Source organism: Macaca fascicularis, chromosome 6, assembly GCF_037993035.2.
Source record: "Macaca fascicularis isolate 582-1 chromosome 6, T2T-MFA8v1.1".
Classification (NCBI taxonomy): domain Eukaryota; kingdom Metazoa; phylum Chordata; class Mammalia; order Primates; family Cercopithecidae; genus Macaca; species Macaca fascicularis.
The window spans coordinates 44,308,854-44,323,791 of NC_088380.1; the positions used below are offsets into that span (position 1 = coordinate 44,308,854).

Genomic DNA, 14,938 nt, shown 5'->3' on the forward strand with positions numbered 1-14,938 from the left:
ATTTAAAAAAAAAAAAAAAAAAAGAGAACGTCCTCATCTCAGCCCAAAATCTCCTTAAGCTGATAAGCAACTTCAGCAAATCTCAGGATACAAAATCAATGTGCAAAAATCACAAGCATTCTTATACACCAGTAACAAACAAACAGAGAGCCAAATTATGAATGAACTTCCATTCACAATCGCTTCAAAGAGAATAAAATACATAGGAATCCAACTTACAAGGGATGTAAAGGACCTTTTCAAGGAGAACTATGAACCACTGCTCATGAAATAAAAGAGGACACAAACAAATGGAAGAACATTCCATGCTCATGGATAGGAAGAATCAATATCATGAAAATGGCCATACTGTCCAAGGTAATCTATAGATTCAATGCCATCCCCATTAAGCTCCCAATGAGTTTCTTCACAGAATTGGAAAAAACTGCTTTAAAGTTCACATGGAACCAAAAAAGACCCCGTATTGCCAAGACAACCCTAAGTCAAAAGAACAAAGCTGGAGGCATCACGCTGCCTGACTTCAAATTGTACTACAAGGCTACAGGAACCAAAACAGCATGGTACTACTACCAAAACAGAGATATAGACCAACGGAACAGAACAGAGCCCTCAGAAATAATACCACATATATATATATTTTACAGTCCAGAGGTCTTTTAACAGCTATTATGCCATTAATTCATAGGGAATGGGTTACAGCAGCTAAGGCTACTTTCCATTGGTTCTAACAAAATGTGCTTCTCTGAGTGGAGCAGGCTGGCACTTCAGTTGAGCCCAGTTACCTTTCTCTTTGAATTCTTTCTTTTTCTGATCATTTTCTTCACGCATTTCAGGAAGCTATCTCGGCTCTTCGAGTGCTTAATGTCCTCAATATGCACATTAATTCTCTTGGCAAGAATCTTGCCCTTAACTTGTTTGTTTACGACAATGCCAACAGCATGCTGGGGAACATTGTAGACTCTTCCACTTTAGCCATGGTAACACCGGTGGGGCTTTCCTTTTTGAACTTTATCCTTTCCCTTGATATCTCCAATATCACCTTTCTTATAGTTTCGCATATACATGGCCAAAGGAATAACTCCATCTTTTCTTAAAGGCCTGGAGAACACACCGGGTGCCTCTCCTGTTTCCCTTTGTGTTAGTCACTTTGGCGAACTACTGAAGGATGGCAGTTCCACTATATATATAATTTTGTTATACTTTAAGTTCTAGGGTACATGTGCACAACGTGCAGGTTTGTTACATATGTATACGTGTGCCATGCTGGTGTGCTGCACCCATTAACTCATCATTTACATTAGATATATCTCCTAATGCTATCCCTCCCCCCTCCCCCCACCCCACAACCGGCCCCGGTGTGTGATCCCCTTCCTGTATCCAAGTGTTCTCATTGTTCAATTCCCAACTATGAGTGAGAATATGCAGTGTTTGGTTTATTTGTCCTTGCGATAGTTTGCTGAGAATGATGGTTTCCAGCTGCATCCATGTCCCTACAAAGGACATGAACGTATCCTTTTTTATGGCTGCATAGTATTCCATGGTGTATATGTGCCACATTTTCTTAATCCAGTCTATCATTGATGGACATTTGGGTTGGTTCCAAGTCTTTGCTATTGTGAATAGTACTACAATAAACATACATGTGCATGTGTCTTTATAGCAGCATGACTTGTAATCCTTTGGGTATATACCCAGTAATGGGATGGCTGGGTCATATGGTATTTCTAGTTCTAGATCCTTGAGGAATCGCCATACTGTCTTCCACAATGGTTGAACTAGTTTACAGTCCCACCAACAGTGTAAAAGTGTTCCTATTTCTCCACATCCTTTTCAGCACCTGTTTTTTCCTGACTTTTTAATGATCACCATTCTAACTGGTGTGAGATGGTATCTAATTGTGGTTTTGATTTGTATTTCTCTGATGGACAGTGATGATGAGCATTTTTTCATGTGTCTGTTGGGTGTGTGAATGTCTTCTTTTGAGAAGTGTCTGTTCATATCCTTCACCCACTTTTTGATGGGGTTGTTTGTTTTTTTCTCCTAAATTTGTTTGAGTTCTTTGTAGATTCTGGACGTTAGCCCTTTGTCAGATAAGTAGATTGCAAAAATTTTCTCCCATTCCATAGGTTGCCTGTTCACTCTGATGGTAGTTTCTTTTGCTGTGCAGAAGCTCTTTAGTTTAATTAGATCCCATTTGTCAATTTTGGCTTTTGCTGCCATTGCTTTTGGTGTTTTAGACATGAAGTTCTTGCCCATGCTTATGTCCTGAATAGTATTACCTAGGTTTTCTTCTAAGGTTTTTATGGTTTTAGATCTAACATTTAAGTCTTTAATCCATCTTTGATTAATTTTTTATAAGGTGTAAGGTATGAATCCAGTTTCAGCTTTCTACTTATGGCTAGCCAGTTTTTCTAGCACCATTTATTAAATAGGGAATCCTTTCCCCATTTCTTATTTTTGTCAGATTTGTCAAAGATCAGATGGCTGTAGATGTGTGGTATTATTTCTGAGGGCTCTGTTCTGCTCCATTGGTCTATATCTCTGTTTTTGTACCAGTGCCATGCTGTTTTGGTTACTGTAGCCTTGTAGTATAGTTTGAAGTCAGGTAGCGTGATGCCTCCAGCTTTGTTCTTTTTGCTTAGGATTGTCTTGGCAATGCGGGCTCTTTTTTGGTTCCATATGAACTTTAAAGTACTTTTTTCCAATTCTATGAAGAAAGTTATTGGTAGCTTGATGTGGATGGCATTGAATCTATAAATTACCTTGGGCTGTATGGTCATTTTCACAATATTGATTCTTCCTATCCATGAGCATGGTATGTTCTTCCATTTGTTTGTGTCCTCTTTTATTTCACTGAGCAGTGGTTTGTAGTTCTCCTTGAAGAGGTCCTTCACCTCCCTGTAAGTTCCAGCATATAAACAGAACCAAAGACAAAAACTACATGATTATCTCAATAGATGCAGAAAAGGCCTTTGACAAAAGTCAACAGCTCTTCATGCTAAAATCTCTCAAGAAATTAGGTATTGATGGGACATATCTCAGAATAATAAGAACTATTTATGACAAACCCATAGTCAATATCATACTGAATGGGCAAAAACTGGAAGCATTCCGTTTGAAAACTGGCACAAGACAGGGATGCCCTCCCTCACCACTCCTATTCAATATAGTGTTGGAAGTTCTGGCCAGGACAATCAGGCAGGAGAAAGAAATATAGGGTATTCAATTAGGAAAAGAGGAAGTCAAATTGTCCCTGTTTGCAGATGTCATGATTGCACATTTAGAAAACCCCATCATCTCAGCCCAAAATCTCCTTAAGCTGATAAGCAACTTCAGCAAAGTCTCAGGATACAAATTCAATGTGCAAAAATCAGAAGCATTCTTATACACCAATAACAGACAAACAGAGAGCCAAATCATGAGTGAATTCCCGTTCCCAATTGCTTCAAAGAGAATAAAATACCTAGAATTATTTTTTATTTGAGAAATATGGATTTAGCAGCCCCAGAGTTCCAAGCAGATCATGAGCATGAATCAAGATTTTATTTTATGATGATATGTATCTGAAGAAACGATTTCCTATACTCAGTAAATCACCTTTTTCTTCTTAGGTGAACTACACTATGTGAATAAGATTCAACCAAATTGCCACAGGGAATTGAATTCTGGAATCGAATGAAAGAAAGGAGATTAAAATTTGGGGGCTTTAAGAGCTGTAATTGTCTTTAGACCTTAGAGTCTTCTGGTAAGAGAAAAAAAAAGGAAAAAAATTCTATCAATCTTCAACTGTCTGATTCATTCTTCCATAGACAGGCTGTTCGTGTTATTGAAAATTGTTTCCAGTACTATATTCTGTGTTTAGGAAAAGGGTGCTAGAGGGGAGTAATTACAAGTACTTCTGGCCTTTCATCTCAACCCAGGAATCTTAAATGACAGCTGTTTGAGGGGCTTGTCATTCAATTAAGCGGTTTGAGACTTTGCCCATGGTTAAAAACGCTGTGGTTCATAGAAGTTTGCAGCCATGGGGCTGCGTATTCTCACCAGAGAACTCGTGTTTCGTTGCAAACCATTGCTTTCTTGGCCACAAGGATGCCGGACAGACATCCTGACCACGATGTTTATTTCTTGAGGGTAAAAATCACAACGAAAATTGGACGTGAGTCTAAGAGTAAATGATTTTTTCCCCTCTGAAATGTATAACATGGTATTTAGAAATGAAATGATTATAAATGTTTTTCATTCACTCAGAAGATGCAGAAAGGGTTAGTAGGAGAGTGAGATTTTCTTTTTGCTCTTTCTTTCTTTCCTCCCCATCAAATGGAGATTCTATTTCTAAATGATTTAAGTTTCTCTTTCACAAATGGTATTGCACTAGGTATACGTGGGATGAAAAGAAAGTAGAAAGCAAAGTACTTTGGAGAATTTGCAATGAGTAGGGAAGTTACAACTGACAATGAACAATTTCAAGGCAATTCATAAGCCATGGTGGCACTGTTAAGTACCAATAGAGTTCAGAAGCACCTGAGAGTTAGGTAATGAACCTCCCTCAAGTGAGATTCCTAACCAGCAATGGGAGAGAATGCACTCAGCGCATGCTTCCGGCAGGGTAGATATCTCTCCCCTGAACTAGGTCTCTAGGTATCAGTCTGATCCATCTCTCTTCACTTCCTCTGTTTTGGTTGTCTTCTGTTTGGCTTTTTTTTTCTTGTGTTATTGTACTTCCCTATATATTAGAAGCCAAGTATAATTTATTGAGTCATTAGTACTTTTATTTTCCATGGATACAATCTTGCCTTTTCCTTTGAGAACTAGTTAGGGTTGTCTCGACAAGTTCTATTTCATGGAGTAAATTCCTAATCTTAAGAACTTTTAGAATATTATGCTAAAATCTTTTAAAGCACATTACTAACACCTTTAAAACCATTAAGATGTAATAAAGATATTGCTTTTGAGAACTTGTCCTATAGGCTAGTAGTGACAACACAAAATTTTCTTCCCTCAATTTTATGCAATTGCAATGTAAACATATTAGATTAGTGTGATGGAGCTAATGTTAGATAAAAATATTTAAGTAGGAAAAGGCAAAATGAGGTTAACTTGCCCTCATCTTTTTTGTCCTGCCTTGATGTCATCCAAATGACCTAGTGTCAGAATAAAATTACCTTTATTTAAAATTTGGTGGTCAAGCAGGAAGCCTTGCTTATCAATGTCTGTCCTTGCACCAGGAATTAAAGAAGACTATTCCCTCAGAAAAAAGGACATTCCCATTCAAAAAATTGCCCCCATAACCCTAACCTGATACCTGTTTGCCTTTAAACTTTCCACAGTAGGTCATTCCTCAGGCACGTGAAGGCATCTTCTCTCCCAGCTCCACATTTATCAGCAAAAAAAAGCAAACACCACCATTTCACAGGTACACAGTGTCTCCACACCTATTACAGTGGGGGCAGTGGTGACCTTACCCTGGCCCAAGCCACCCGCGAGGAGCCTTTGATGTGACCGAAGCCTCATGTTTTAATACAGTCTAAACATCTCACATTTGAACTGCATGAGTCCTCTTTCCAGCCATATTAGAAGTGATATCAAAGGCAGTCACATTTTAATGGTCTTCATCCTAAGACAGGGCAAAGGACCAGGGTAAGCTTGGCGAGACTGTGTTTCTTCCCTGTTTATACTTCTTCTGCCCATCTACATCAATCTTTCTGTCCCCAACTTATCTGCATGCCACATGTCTATCATGGGCAGGATAGAATGGTTCCGTGAAAAGAAAGAGCCTTCAGGGAAAATAAGCCCACTTCCTTTTACAAGTTAAAAAAAATATGCCACAGGAGGTAATTCTACATTGTCTTTTCCCAGCAGAGTGGGTGATGTTCATATTTGGGGTTAGGCACTTGGTGGATTTACAGCTCAGTGAGGGAGTTGTCACAGGAGGATGATAATTAGTAAGGGGACCAATGAAACCAGGAGTTCCAAGTTTCATTTTACAGGCTTATAGCTGGTGCTTGTTTGAGCCGGAAGAAAGTTTAACTATCGTATGATACAAGAAATTTATTTTACAGACGAGGTTATTCTTGGTGTCAAATAGAGTAAAGCTCTTAAGGAAAAAGATTCAGTGATAAAATTATGTCATGTATGGGATGGTGTTGAAAAGCTTTGAGGAACTATCTTTCCTTATAACACACACATGCACACAGAAGTTAAATCTTATGTAAAGACACCTTGAAGGTCATTTTTACTTATAGACTCACATTAGTAATAACAACACACATTTACTACGTGATTATATGCCTCATACTCTTCTAAGCACTTGATAGATTTAATTCATCTAGCCCTGATGGCAACTTTCTGAGGTAGGTACTATTACTCTCATTCCAATGGAAAATTGGAGGCAGAGAGAAGCTAACTCAAGGTCACCCAGCTGGGAAGTGGCAGGGGTAGGACCCAACGCAGGAATTTGGCTCCTGTGTCTGTGCCCTAATCTACCACATCCTATTATGTCTCTGGCAGTCTCTGACCAGATATGTAAGTTTTGTATTTTTTACTAGTTTTAAAATTGAAATTATTAGACTCGATTTTTTAAAAAGAAAAGTGCACTTCTATATTTGTGTTGCTGTTATTGTGTCAGTACAACGACATATACATATTAGACTGATCAGCTTCTGTGCTTCCCTGCCAAGCAACAATATTTACAAGAAAGAAAACCCATACAAAGCTCTGACTAAATTTTCCCATTTGTGTACTTCTCTGAGGGAAAAATGTCTACGGAAATTTCTTGACATGAATTTCTTTGAAATTGTTAAAGCCTTTTATTTATCAGACAGTGTAGACTGTTACAAGTAAAACTTCCTCTGTGCTCCAAATTTTGGCCCAGTTGGTTAATCTTTCAGAAGTGTTGAAAACAGGGCTTGAATTAGCAGTGTTATCAGTTAATCCAGTCACTCAGCTTCAGTTCTTATCTGAATCCTTGGTAGTGCCAGCACTTTGGGACATCAGAAAAAAGCCGACTTGTCAGTGTGATAGTTGAGAGGACTTCTGTTGAGGAGAAAAAAGATCTCAGAAATGGACAGTATTAAGTGGAATCTGATACCAATCCAAAAGAAGTGATCTCACCAACAGAACCAAGAATACAACTTGGTTTCTCTTGCATGTCTCTGTAATCCTCTGTGGTATGTCACCTTTGTTAGGCAAGACAGAGTCTGCAGTCTTGAGGAGTGTGAAGACAGAACTTAAAGCAAGTGAGATTTCCAAGCCAGTTAGTCACTGAGTTGAGCATAACCCTGGAGTGGCTCTTCACTATGCAAAACCAAAGAAGAGTTTGGAAAATTAACATAGGGCTCATAGAACTCAGTTTCCTGATGGAAGTGAGAAAAATCTCAATGACATGAAGTTATTAATTTTTTGCCTTCTCTAATACAATCCAATCAGGGAGGCTTCAATCTTCTTCCAAATTCAGTTTATTTTTCCCTCTGGTATCCTTTATTGATTGCATTTCTATGAAACATCTTGTTTTTCTTGTATTTGAACTGTATTAAAATATATTACTACCTAGAAAGAAACCTTTACTTCTTCAGAAATAAAGAGCACTTAAGCTATAAAAAGAAGATCCATAATTTCATTATCTCAGCATGTGCCTGTTATCATTGCAACAGCAGAGCAAGTAACAGGGAAAAAAAAATTCCATAAGGGAGACATTGGAGCCAGGAGATATTTACGCTTGCCTAAGCAGTTCTGATGATTTGATAGTTGAAATGTTTATGCTTTTGTTCACTTAGATAACGTTCTTAGGACATCTATTTTAAACAACAGATAATCATAGTTAGTACTAAGGGGGCTGACATAGTGGTCGTTTGTATCTGAGGATTATTAAAACAAACTTAGATGATTGTAGCATAGGGTGACAATTTTTGGCGAAGCAATACTTAGCATTTCATGCTAAAAATGATAGTGTTTTAGATTTATTATAAAACTACAGAAAAACACATTTTTCTTCAAAAGCAGAAGAGTGGAATATTAGAGCTTAAGGAAAATTTACTTTGTTTTTATTTTTCACCGGACTATGCTTGAAAAGTAAAGTTGGTATATGACTTTATTTTGTCTTTTGTTCAGTGTTCTTTCTTCTTCTTTATTGTTTGACCTAATTTTGAAGTAGCTAAAGTGCCAAAATCAAAGACCAGTTAAATTTTCCCTGAAGGCTATTGAATGTCACGCCATTATTCTAATAATAAGAGGTTTGTTTAGCTGCTTTGATTTCCACAAGCTCAATAGCCTTTTTTTTTTTTTTTTTTTTTTTCCCTGAGGGAAAAAACACCTCTTTACTGAAGTTTTCTCACAACTAAGCAAGCTAGATATCATGCCAATCTCTGACTTGGAGCAAGTTGGAATGGCTGCTGCTTTCACTTACTTACTGAGATATAGGAAATTATGAGCAAATAAAATGCAGAACTCAGCTTAATAGGCTATATTAAGCTTGTGTACATAAACTCTATGGGAGATTTGAATCTTATACTTTGCTAGTTCCAATAATGAAACACTGGCAACACAACTCTTGGCTCTTTGTGGAGCTGAAGTTTTCTCAGGATTTAATACATAGTATCAATTATGTATTATATATCTCTATATAACTCTCTCTCTCTATGTGTGTATATATATAAAATATATAAAAAAATATATTTATATATAAATATATAAATATATATTTATATATAAATATATATAATTACCAATAACTTCAACCAGTTCTGAGCGAGTTTCAAGCATCTCTTTTGCTAACCATCACCTCATAATTTCCCAGCTTATGCCCTCTGGTACCCAGACTCCTCCATCTAGCTGGAATCTAAGCTATGTTGATTCATCCACCTTTCATTGTTCTTCCCTACTCTCATGTCCTCCCTTTCCTCCTTACCTGGCTTAAATTCTACCATTGTAGTCACTTTCTTACATACACCTTTCCCCCTTTTCACTTTGATGTACCAACTTCTTGCCTGTGCTGACCCTGTGCTGGTAACGTGGCTGGAAAAATAGTCATAAGCAAGCTGACTGACTTCATTCAAAATTCATGCCCACTGGCCTCGAGTGAAACTTTAGATGACCTAGGGTCACCATCTTTTTACATTTCTCTACTCCTTTCTCTCTCCCTATTTCTAGGGAGGCAATAGTTTTTAACCACGGAGATTTTGTCCCCGGGGGACATTTGGCAATACTGGAGATGTTTTTGGTTATCACAGTCTCAGGGAGGGCGTGTTACTGGCATCTAGGTGAGTAGAGATCAAGGATGCTTCTAAATAACCCCCAACAAAGAATTACTCTGCCCTAAATGTCTATAGGGCCAAGGTTGAGAATTTCTGAATAGAGCATTTCATATCTTCTCTTTCTTTAAACTTCCAACACTCCTTTCTGTCTGTACTTTTAGCTAATGATCTTAATTCCTTTTCAATCTGAGAAAATAAAAGCAGTTAAAAGAGACTTACTTGCTCAAACTCCCACTAGCATACCAGCCTACCTTCATATGTCTATGCCTTCCTTCCTGTTATGCTGGATGCCCATCTCTGGTCCCACAGAAGGCTGATCCCTTTGCATGAGTACTCTTCAGTCAGGAACAGAGTTCCAAGCTCTGGAAGGGTGACACTCTATGTTTGCCAAGACCACCCTGCTTTTAAACCCAACAACATTGAAAGGCAGCCCACAAATCTGAGGGGCATCACTTTGGGAGACATTCTGGTCATACAAGATGATGGTGACTATTGGACTGCCTGTTAATGACTAAATGGAACTCTAGTAATATGCTGCTATCTTTTGACTCCTATTTTTCAGGTTATATCTACTAAAAAGAATATAATCTGGGAAGGAGTTTGGGAGAACCACTAGGAATTCAAAGTGTGTGGTGTAAGTCTCAGTGTGAACTGTAAATATCGATGATCAAATGCTTTGAAAGATTCCTGGTTATAACAGACAAACCATAATGGTAGCATGCCCAACATACCACAGTGTACTCTGCACCAATGCATGTTACCATCATTTTTGTGAATGGAAAGCTATTAAGCAGAATAGGGAAAAACTCTGAAGTTCCTGATGGGATCAAAATAGTGGGCATTGCATGGTAGATCTGAGTTCCCCTGAGGAGTGGCCCCCCCCAAGACAGGAATACTGTGGCCTTATGACACACTCAAACTGAATGGTATTCTGGTCTGACCACCACTCATCTAACCCCAGGATTATGTTGCACCCATCATTTTGGGGTACAAAATATGTATTACAATTCTACTCAGACTATTAGCATGACTTGGCAATAACACGCATGGTAGATTAAACAGCACTGGCCCACAAGACAGAAAAGGGCCTTCAAGGAGACAGGTGCTGGTCTAGATATCTTTGAACAAAGAGAATTTGCTTTTAATGAGGAGTGGTATTTTGAGGTAAAATATTTATTAGCTAGAATAAACAGACTAGAGGAAGTTTCCTTCCAGGAGGGAGGCAAAGGATGGAAGTCAGCTTGGAAAGATAATTAGTAAAGTGGGTCTGGCAGACTCAACAACTAATGCCAGATAATCCTAAATCTACTTTTGGGAAAGAGCTTGTACTCTGACCCAATAGGGCCTCTTGACTATTTTAATTCAAATGAAGGATGAAGTTGTCATGGGGCAGTGACCCTTTATTCTAGTTGCTGAAGCTCGAGGGATTCACCTTTGGGAAACTTATGGCCCTCCAAACTAATGGAAGTTCTCTTGGGGCACTTATAATTTGCATCATTGCAGTGTGACTGACTTTGCCCCCAGAATAGGTTGAAATAAAAACACATCCTGTAGTGTAGTTAGTAGGGATAGGAGCTATTCTAAATATCACTTATATCCTTCCTGCAGGAGGGAGGTGGCCCCTGCTACATAACAATACAAAATGGTAACCTGTCTCAGTATAGTCTGTGGGATGAGACAGGGTGGTTGACTTTGTCCCCAGTTACCTTGGAACCCAGAAATAACTGAACAATGGCTAATCATAACAGTATCTGTTTTTCATAAGATCTAGTATATGGGCAAGTGTTGATTCTGTTAAGAAGGCAAAGCAAATGCCTCTGTAGTTCTTACTGATCTGTTCTGTAATGAAACAGAATTATACCATGACCATACTGCAATATGGTATAATACTGGTGTTGTTGGTAATATTCAACTACCTCATATAAACAAGTCTTATGATGATACTGATATCGATGACTAATTATATTGAGAAATTGAGTTACATCCTCCTCAGGATGTAAAACCTATAGAAAATGGCTGACTTGAGGAAGAACTTGTTACAGCTAGCCTAAAGCTGATTTCTATGCTAAATAGTTCAGTACAAGCTTATCATAAGATACAAATAGCAGGAGACCAGGGGAAAACAAGAGTAACAAATTAGTACAAGTATACAAAAAAAAATTATGGTTTTATAGGTCAAATTAGTTGTTGCTTTGAACTGGCTTCTCAAAATGTGAGCCATATTCATTTTGGTACTATTGCTACATCTATTCTATGAGTGCTGCACCAAATATAAATGTTCTGACAGGCATGATCAGTTTGCTGTAAAGGATATGTGTCAAAGATCAGGGGATGACCTGTTGTATGATAAGAAAAATATTTGGTCTTTGTCTCTGGTTCCTGGCACAGAGCTAAAATCCTTAGAATTTTCTGAGTGATTAGATTGATAGGAGCATCTTTTGTTCTAATGAAGTACCTCTTGAAGTTTCTCTAGAGAGATTTAGGATGGGGCCTGTAACCCAAAAGACCAAATGTTGATTAGCAGCTTGGACATTTCAGTTCCAACCCACAACCCCTGGGGAGGACAAAGGGGCTGGAGATTGAGTTAATCACCAATGGCCACGATCATGACTGGGTAATGAAACCTCCATAAAAAACCCTAAATGATGGGGTTTGAGAGCTTTGACTTGGCAGATACACCCAAGCACAAGGAGGCTGTTGCACCCAAACTCCTTGGGGACAGAGGCCCCCTTCTGTGCTTGTGACCCTTCCAGACTTCTTCCTGCATACCTCTTCATCTGGCTATTCATTTGCATCCTTTATAATAAACTGAAGTAGTAATTGCAGTGTTTTCCTGAATCCTGTGAGTCTTAGCAGATTACTGAACCTGAAGTGGAGGGATTGTAGGAACCTCTGACTTTGTAACCAAGTCAGACAGAAGTGTGAGTAACCTGGGTACCTGATATATATGTAAGCAGCATCTGAAGTAAAGGCATTCTTTTGGGACTGAGTCTTTAAACCTGTGGAGCCTGACACTAGCTCTGAGTAGTTAGTGTCAGAATTGGATTAAATTTTAGGAAGCCTAGTCAGTCCTAGAGAATTGGAGAATTGGTTGGCATGAGAAAAAAACCACCCACTCTGCATCTGTGCACTCTGAACACTGAGTGCCTTATGGCTCAGCCCTGGATTTCCTAAGTTCTCTGCCTACACTTGTTTCTAATTGGAGATTGCATCCAGTATCATGGCTTTAATTATCATCCGTATGTTCTGGAATCCCAGTTTTGTATTACTGGCCTGAATTTTATCTTCAATTCCAGGTTCTTTACCCAGGTGCCTTCTCTGTATATCCACTTGTATTTCTAGTATGTATCTCAAGATAAGCAAACCAAACTCCTGTTCTTATCTCCCTAAATGTCTTTCATAGCTTTTCTCAAAAAATGATAAGTTCATCCTTCCAGCTGCTATAGCCTAAAACCTTGGTGTTACTCTTGTCCTTTTTTTGTGATCTCACATCCCACATTTAATCTATCAGCAAATTCCATTAGCTCTGCCTTTAAATCATCAGAATTTGACAACTTCTCACTATCCCCACTACTATCCTTCTGATCAAGCCTCCATTATCTTTCTCCTGGAATATTGCAAAACACACAATATAGGTCACTTTCTTTCCACTCTTCCCACAATTGAGCCAATTCCTCTATGCCTCCCATTTAACTCAGAGTAAAATCCAAAGTCCTTAAAATGTCCTATAAGGCTGTAGATGATCTGGTTCCCATCTGAGCTACCAATCTCTCACACTTTCATGCCACTCCACCCCCTGCCTTCTTGCTATTTTTCTAACAGGCCTGGCTTGCTCCTGTCTTAGGGCCTTTGTACTTGCTCCTCCTCCACCTGGAATTTTGCTTTTCTCTACAGCTTTTATCTACAGCTTTTCTCTACAGCTTTTATCCCCAGATATTTTGCTTTTCTCCACAGCTTTTATCCCCAGATATTAAACCATATGTTTTACTTTTTAAAAACAAAAAATCTATATTCCTCTATGATCATATAAGCTTCCTAAGTCTTATAATCTTTTTTGGAGGGTGGGGGCTCTGTTTTGTTCAATGCTATATCCCTTGCATCAAGAACAGTTCTGGCATATGGTAGATATATGGCACATGTGTTAGAAGAATAAATGAGTATGAAAATTGTATCTGAATCATACAAACCATTCAGTGAAATAACATCTTGCTAGTTTAAGAAAAAACCCTAAGTGACAGTACTAAGGCAATAATGCTTTAGTGAAAACAGTGGGGAGTGGGGAAAAAGAAAACAGCTGTTGACTATTTACTCTGTTCAGGTACTATGCTAGTTTCTTTACATATCAAATTAAATATTTACATTAGTTCCTGTGATGTGGGTATTCAATAATTTTATAGAAATAGTAACTAAGAGAAGGGTCACGTGGTGGCTGGGCTGGGTAAATGGTGGCTTCAGGAGAGAGCAGGACTTCAGGTGGAGGCAGCACCAAGGAAGCATTTATGACCTTCTACAGTGAGGTGAAACAAATAGAGAAGAGAGACTCGGTTCTAACATCGAAAAATCACATTGAAAGACTGACCCATCCTGGTTCCTCTTACTTCAATTTGAACCCATTTGAGGTTGTTTGGATAGATCCTGAAGTTACAGATGAGGAAATAAAAAAGCGGTTTTGGCAGTTATCCATCTTGGTATATCCTGACAAAAATCAAGATCATGCTGACAGAGCACAAAAGGCTTTTGAAGCTGTGGACAAAGCTTACAAGTTGCTACTGGATCAGGAGCAGAAGAAGAGGGCCCTGGATGTAATTCAGGTGGGAAAAAAATACGTGGAACACACTGTGAAAGAGTGAAAAAACTAATTAAAGAAGGAAGGAAAACCTACAATTGTAGAGGAGGATGATCCTGAGCTGTTCAAACAAGCTGTATATAAACAGACAATGAAACTCTTTGCTGAGCTGGAAATTAAAAGGAAAGAGAGAGAAGCCAAAGAGAAGCATGAAAGGAAACGACAAAGGGAAGAAGAGATTGAAGCTCAAGAAAAAGCCAAACGGGAGAGAGAGTGGCAGAAAAACTTTGAGGAAAGTCGAGATGGTAGTGTGGACAGCTGGCGAAACTTGCAAGCCAATACAAAGAGGAAGAAAGAGAAGAAAAATCGGACCTTCTTGAGACCACAAAAAGTAAAAATGGAGCAGCGTGAGTGACCACCCAGGTCACAGGCACAGAACCTTCCCCCTGCTATCTCCCTTCCTGCTTCGAAGGACACATTCTTTCCTCCCACTTCCACCCCAACCTAGAGTAGTATTTGCTTTTTAGTCCATTTTGTTTTCAATACAATTTAATATTGATCAGAGTAATTCTTTTGTACATTGAAATGAGGGGCTTGGTTTAAAAAAAGACCTTCCCCTCTCCCTGCCCCGAGAACAACCAGGATTAGAAGGTGCCACCATCGGTGCTGCCTTCTCTTCCCACAACTTGTAACTCAGTGTTTTGTACTTCACTGAATTGTGATGCTTAGAAACTTCATGGATAGTTTGTGGAAATCGTCCAATTAAACATATTGCTTAAAATGATGTTGCTGTGACTTCAGAGACAAGCCTGGAAGGGGCACCTTAGGAAGCCCCTTCGCTTCAGTTGCTTGCTTCTGGGTATGCTCCCTTCGAAGGCCCAGATGAGACAGGGAACACTTGTGG

At 38.8% G+C, this 14,938-nt stretch overlaps 1 pseudogene; it reads left to right on the forward strand.

Moving 5' to 3' along the window:
• The first annotated feature begins 13,669 nt into the window (after positions 1 to 13,669).
• LOC102143158 (dnaJ homolog subfamily C member 8 pseudogene) lies at positions 13,670 to 14,679 on the forward strand (annotated as a pseudogene).
• Positions 14,680 to 14,938: the final 259 nt, after the last annotated feature.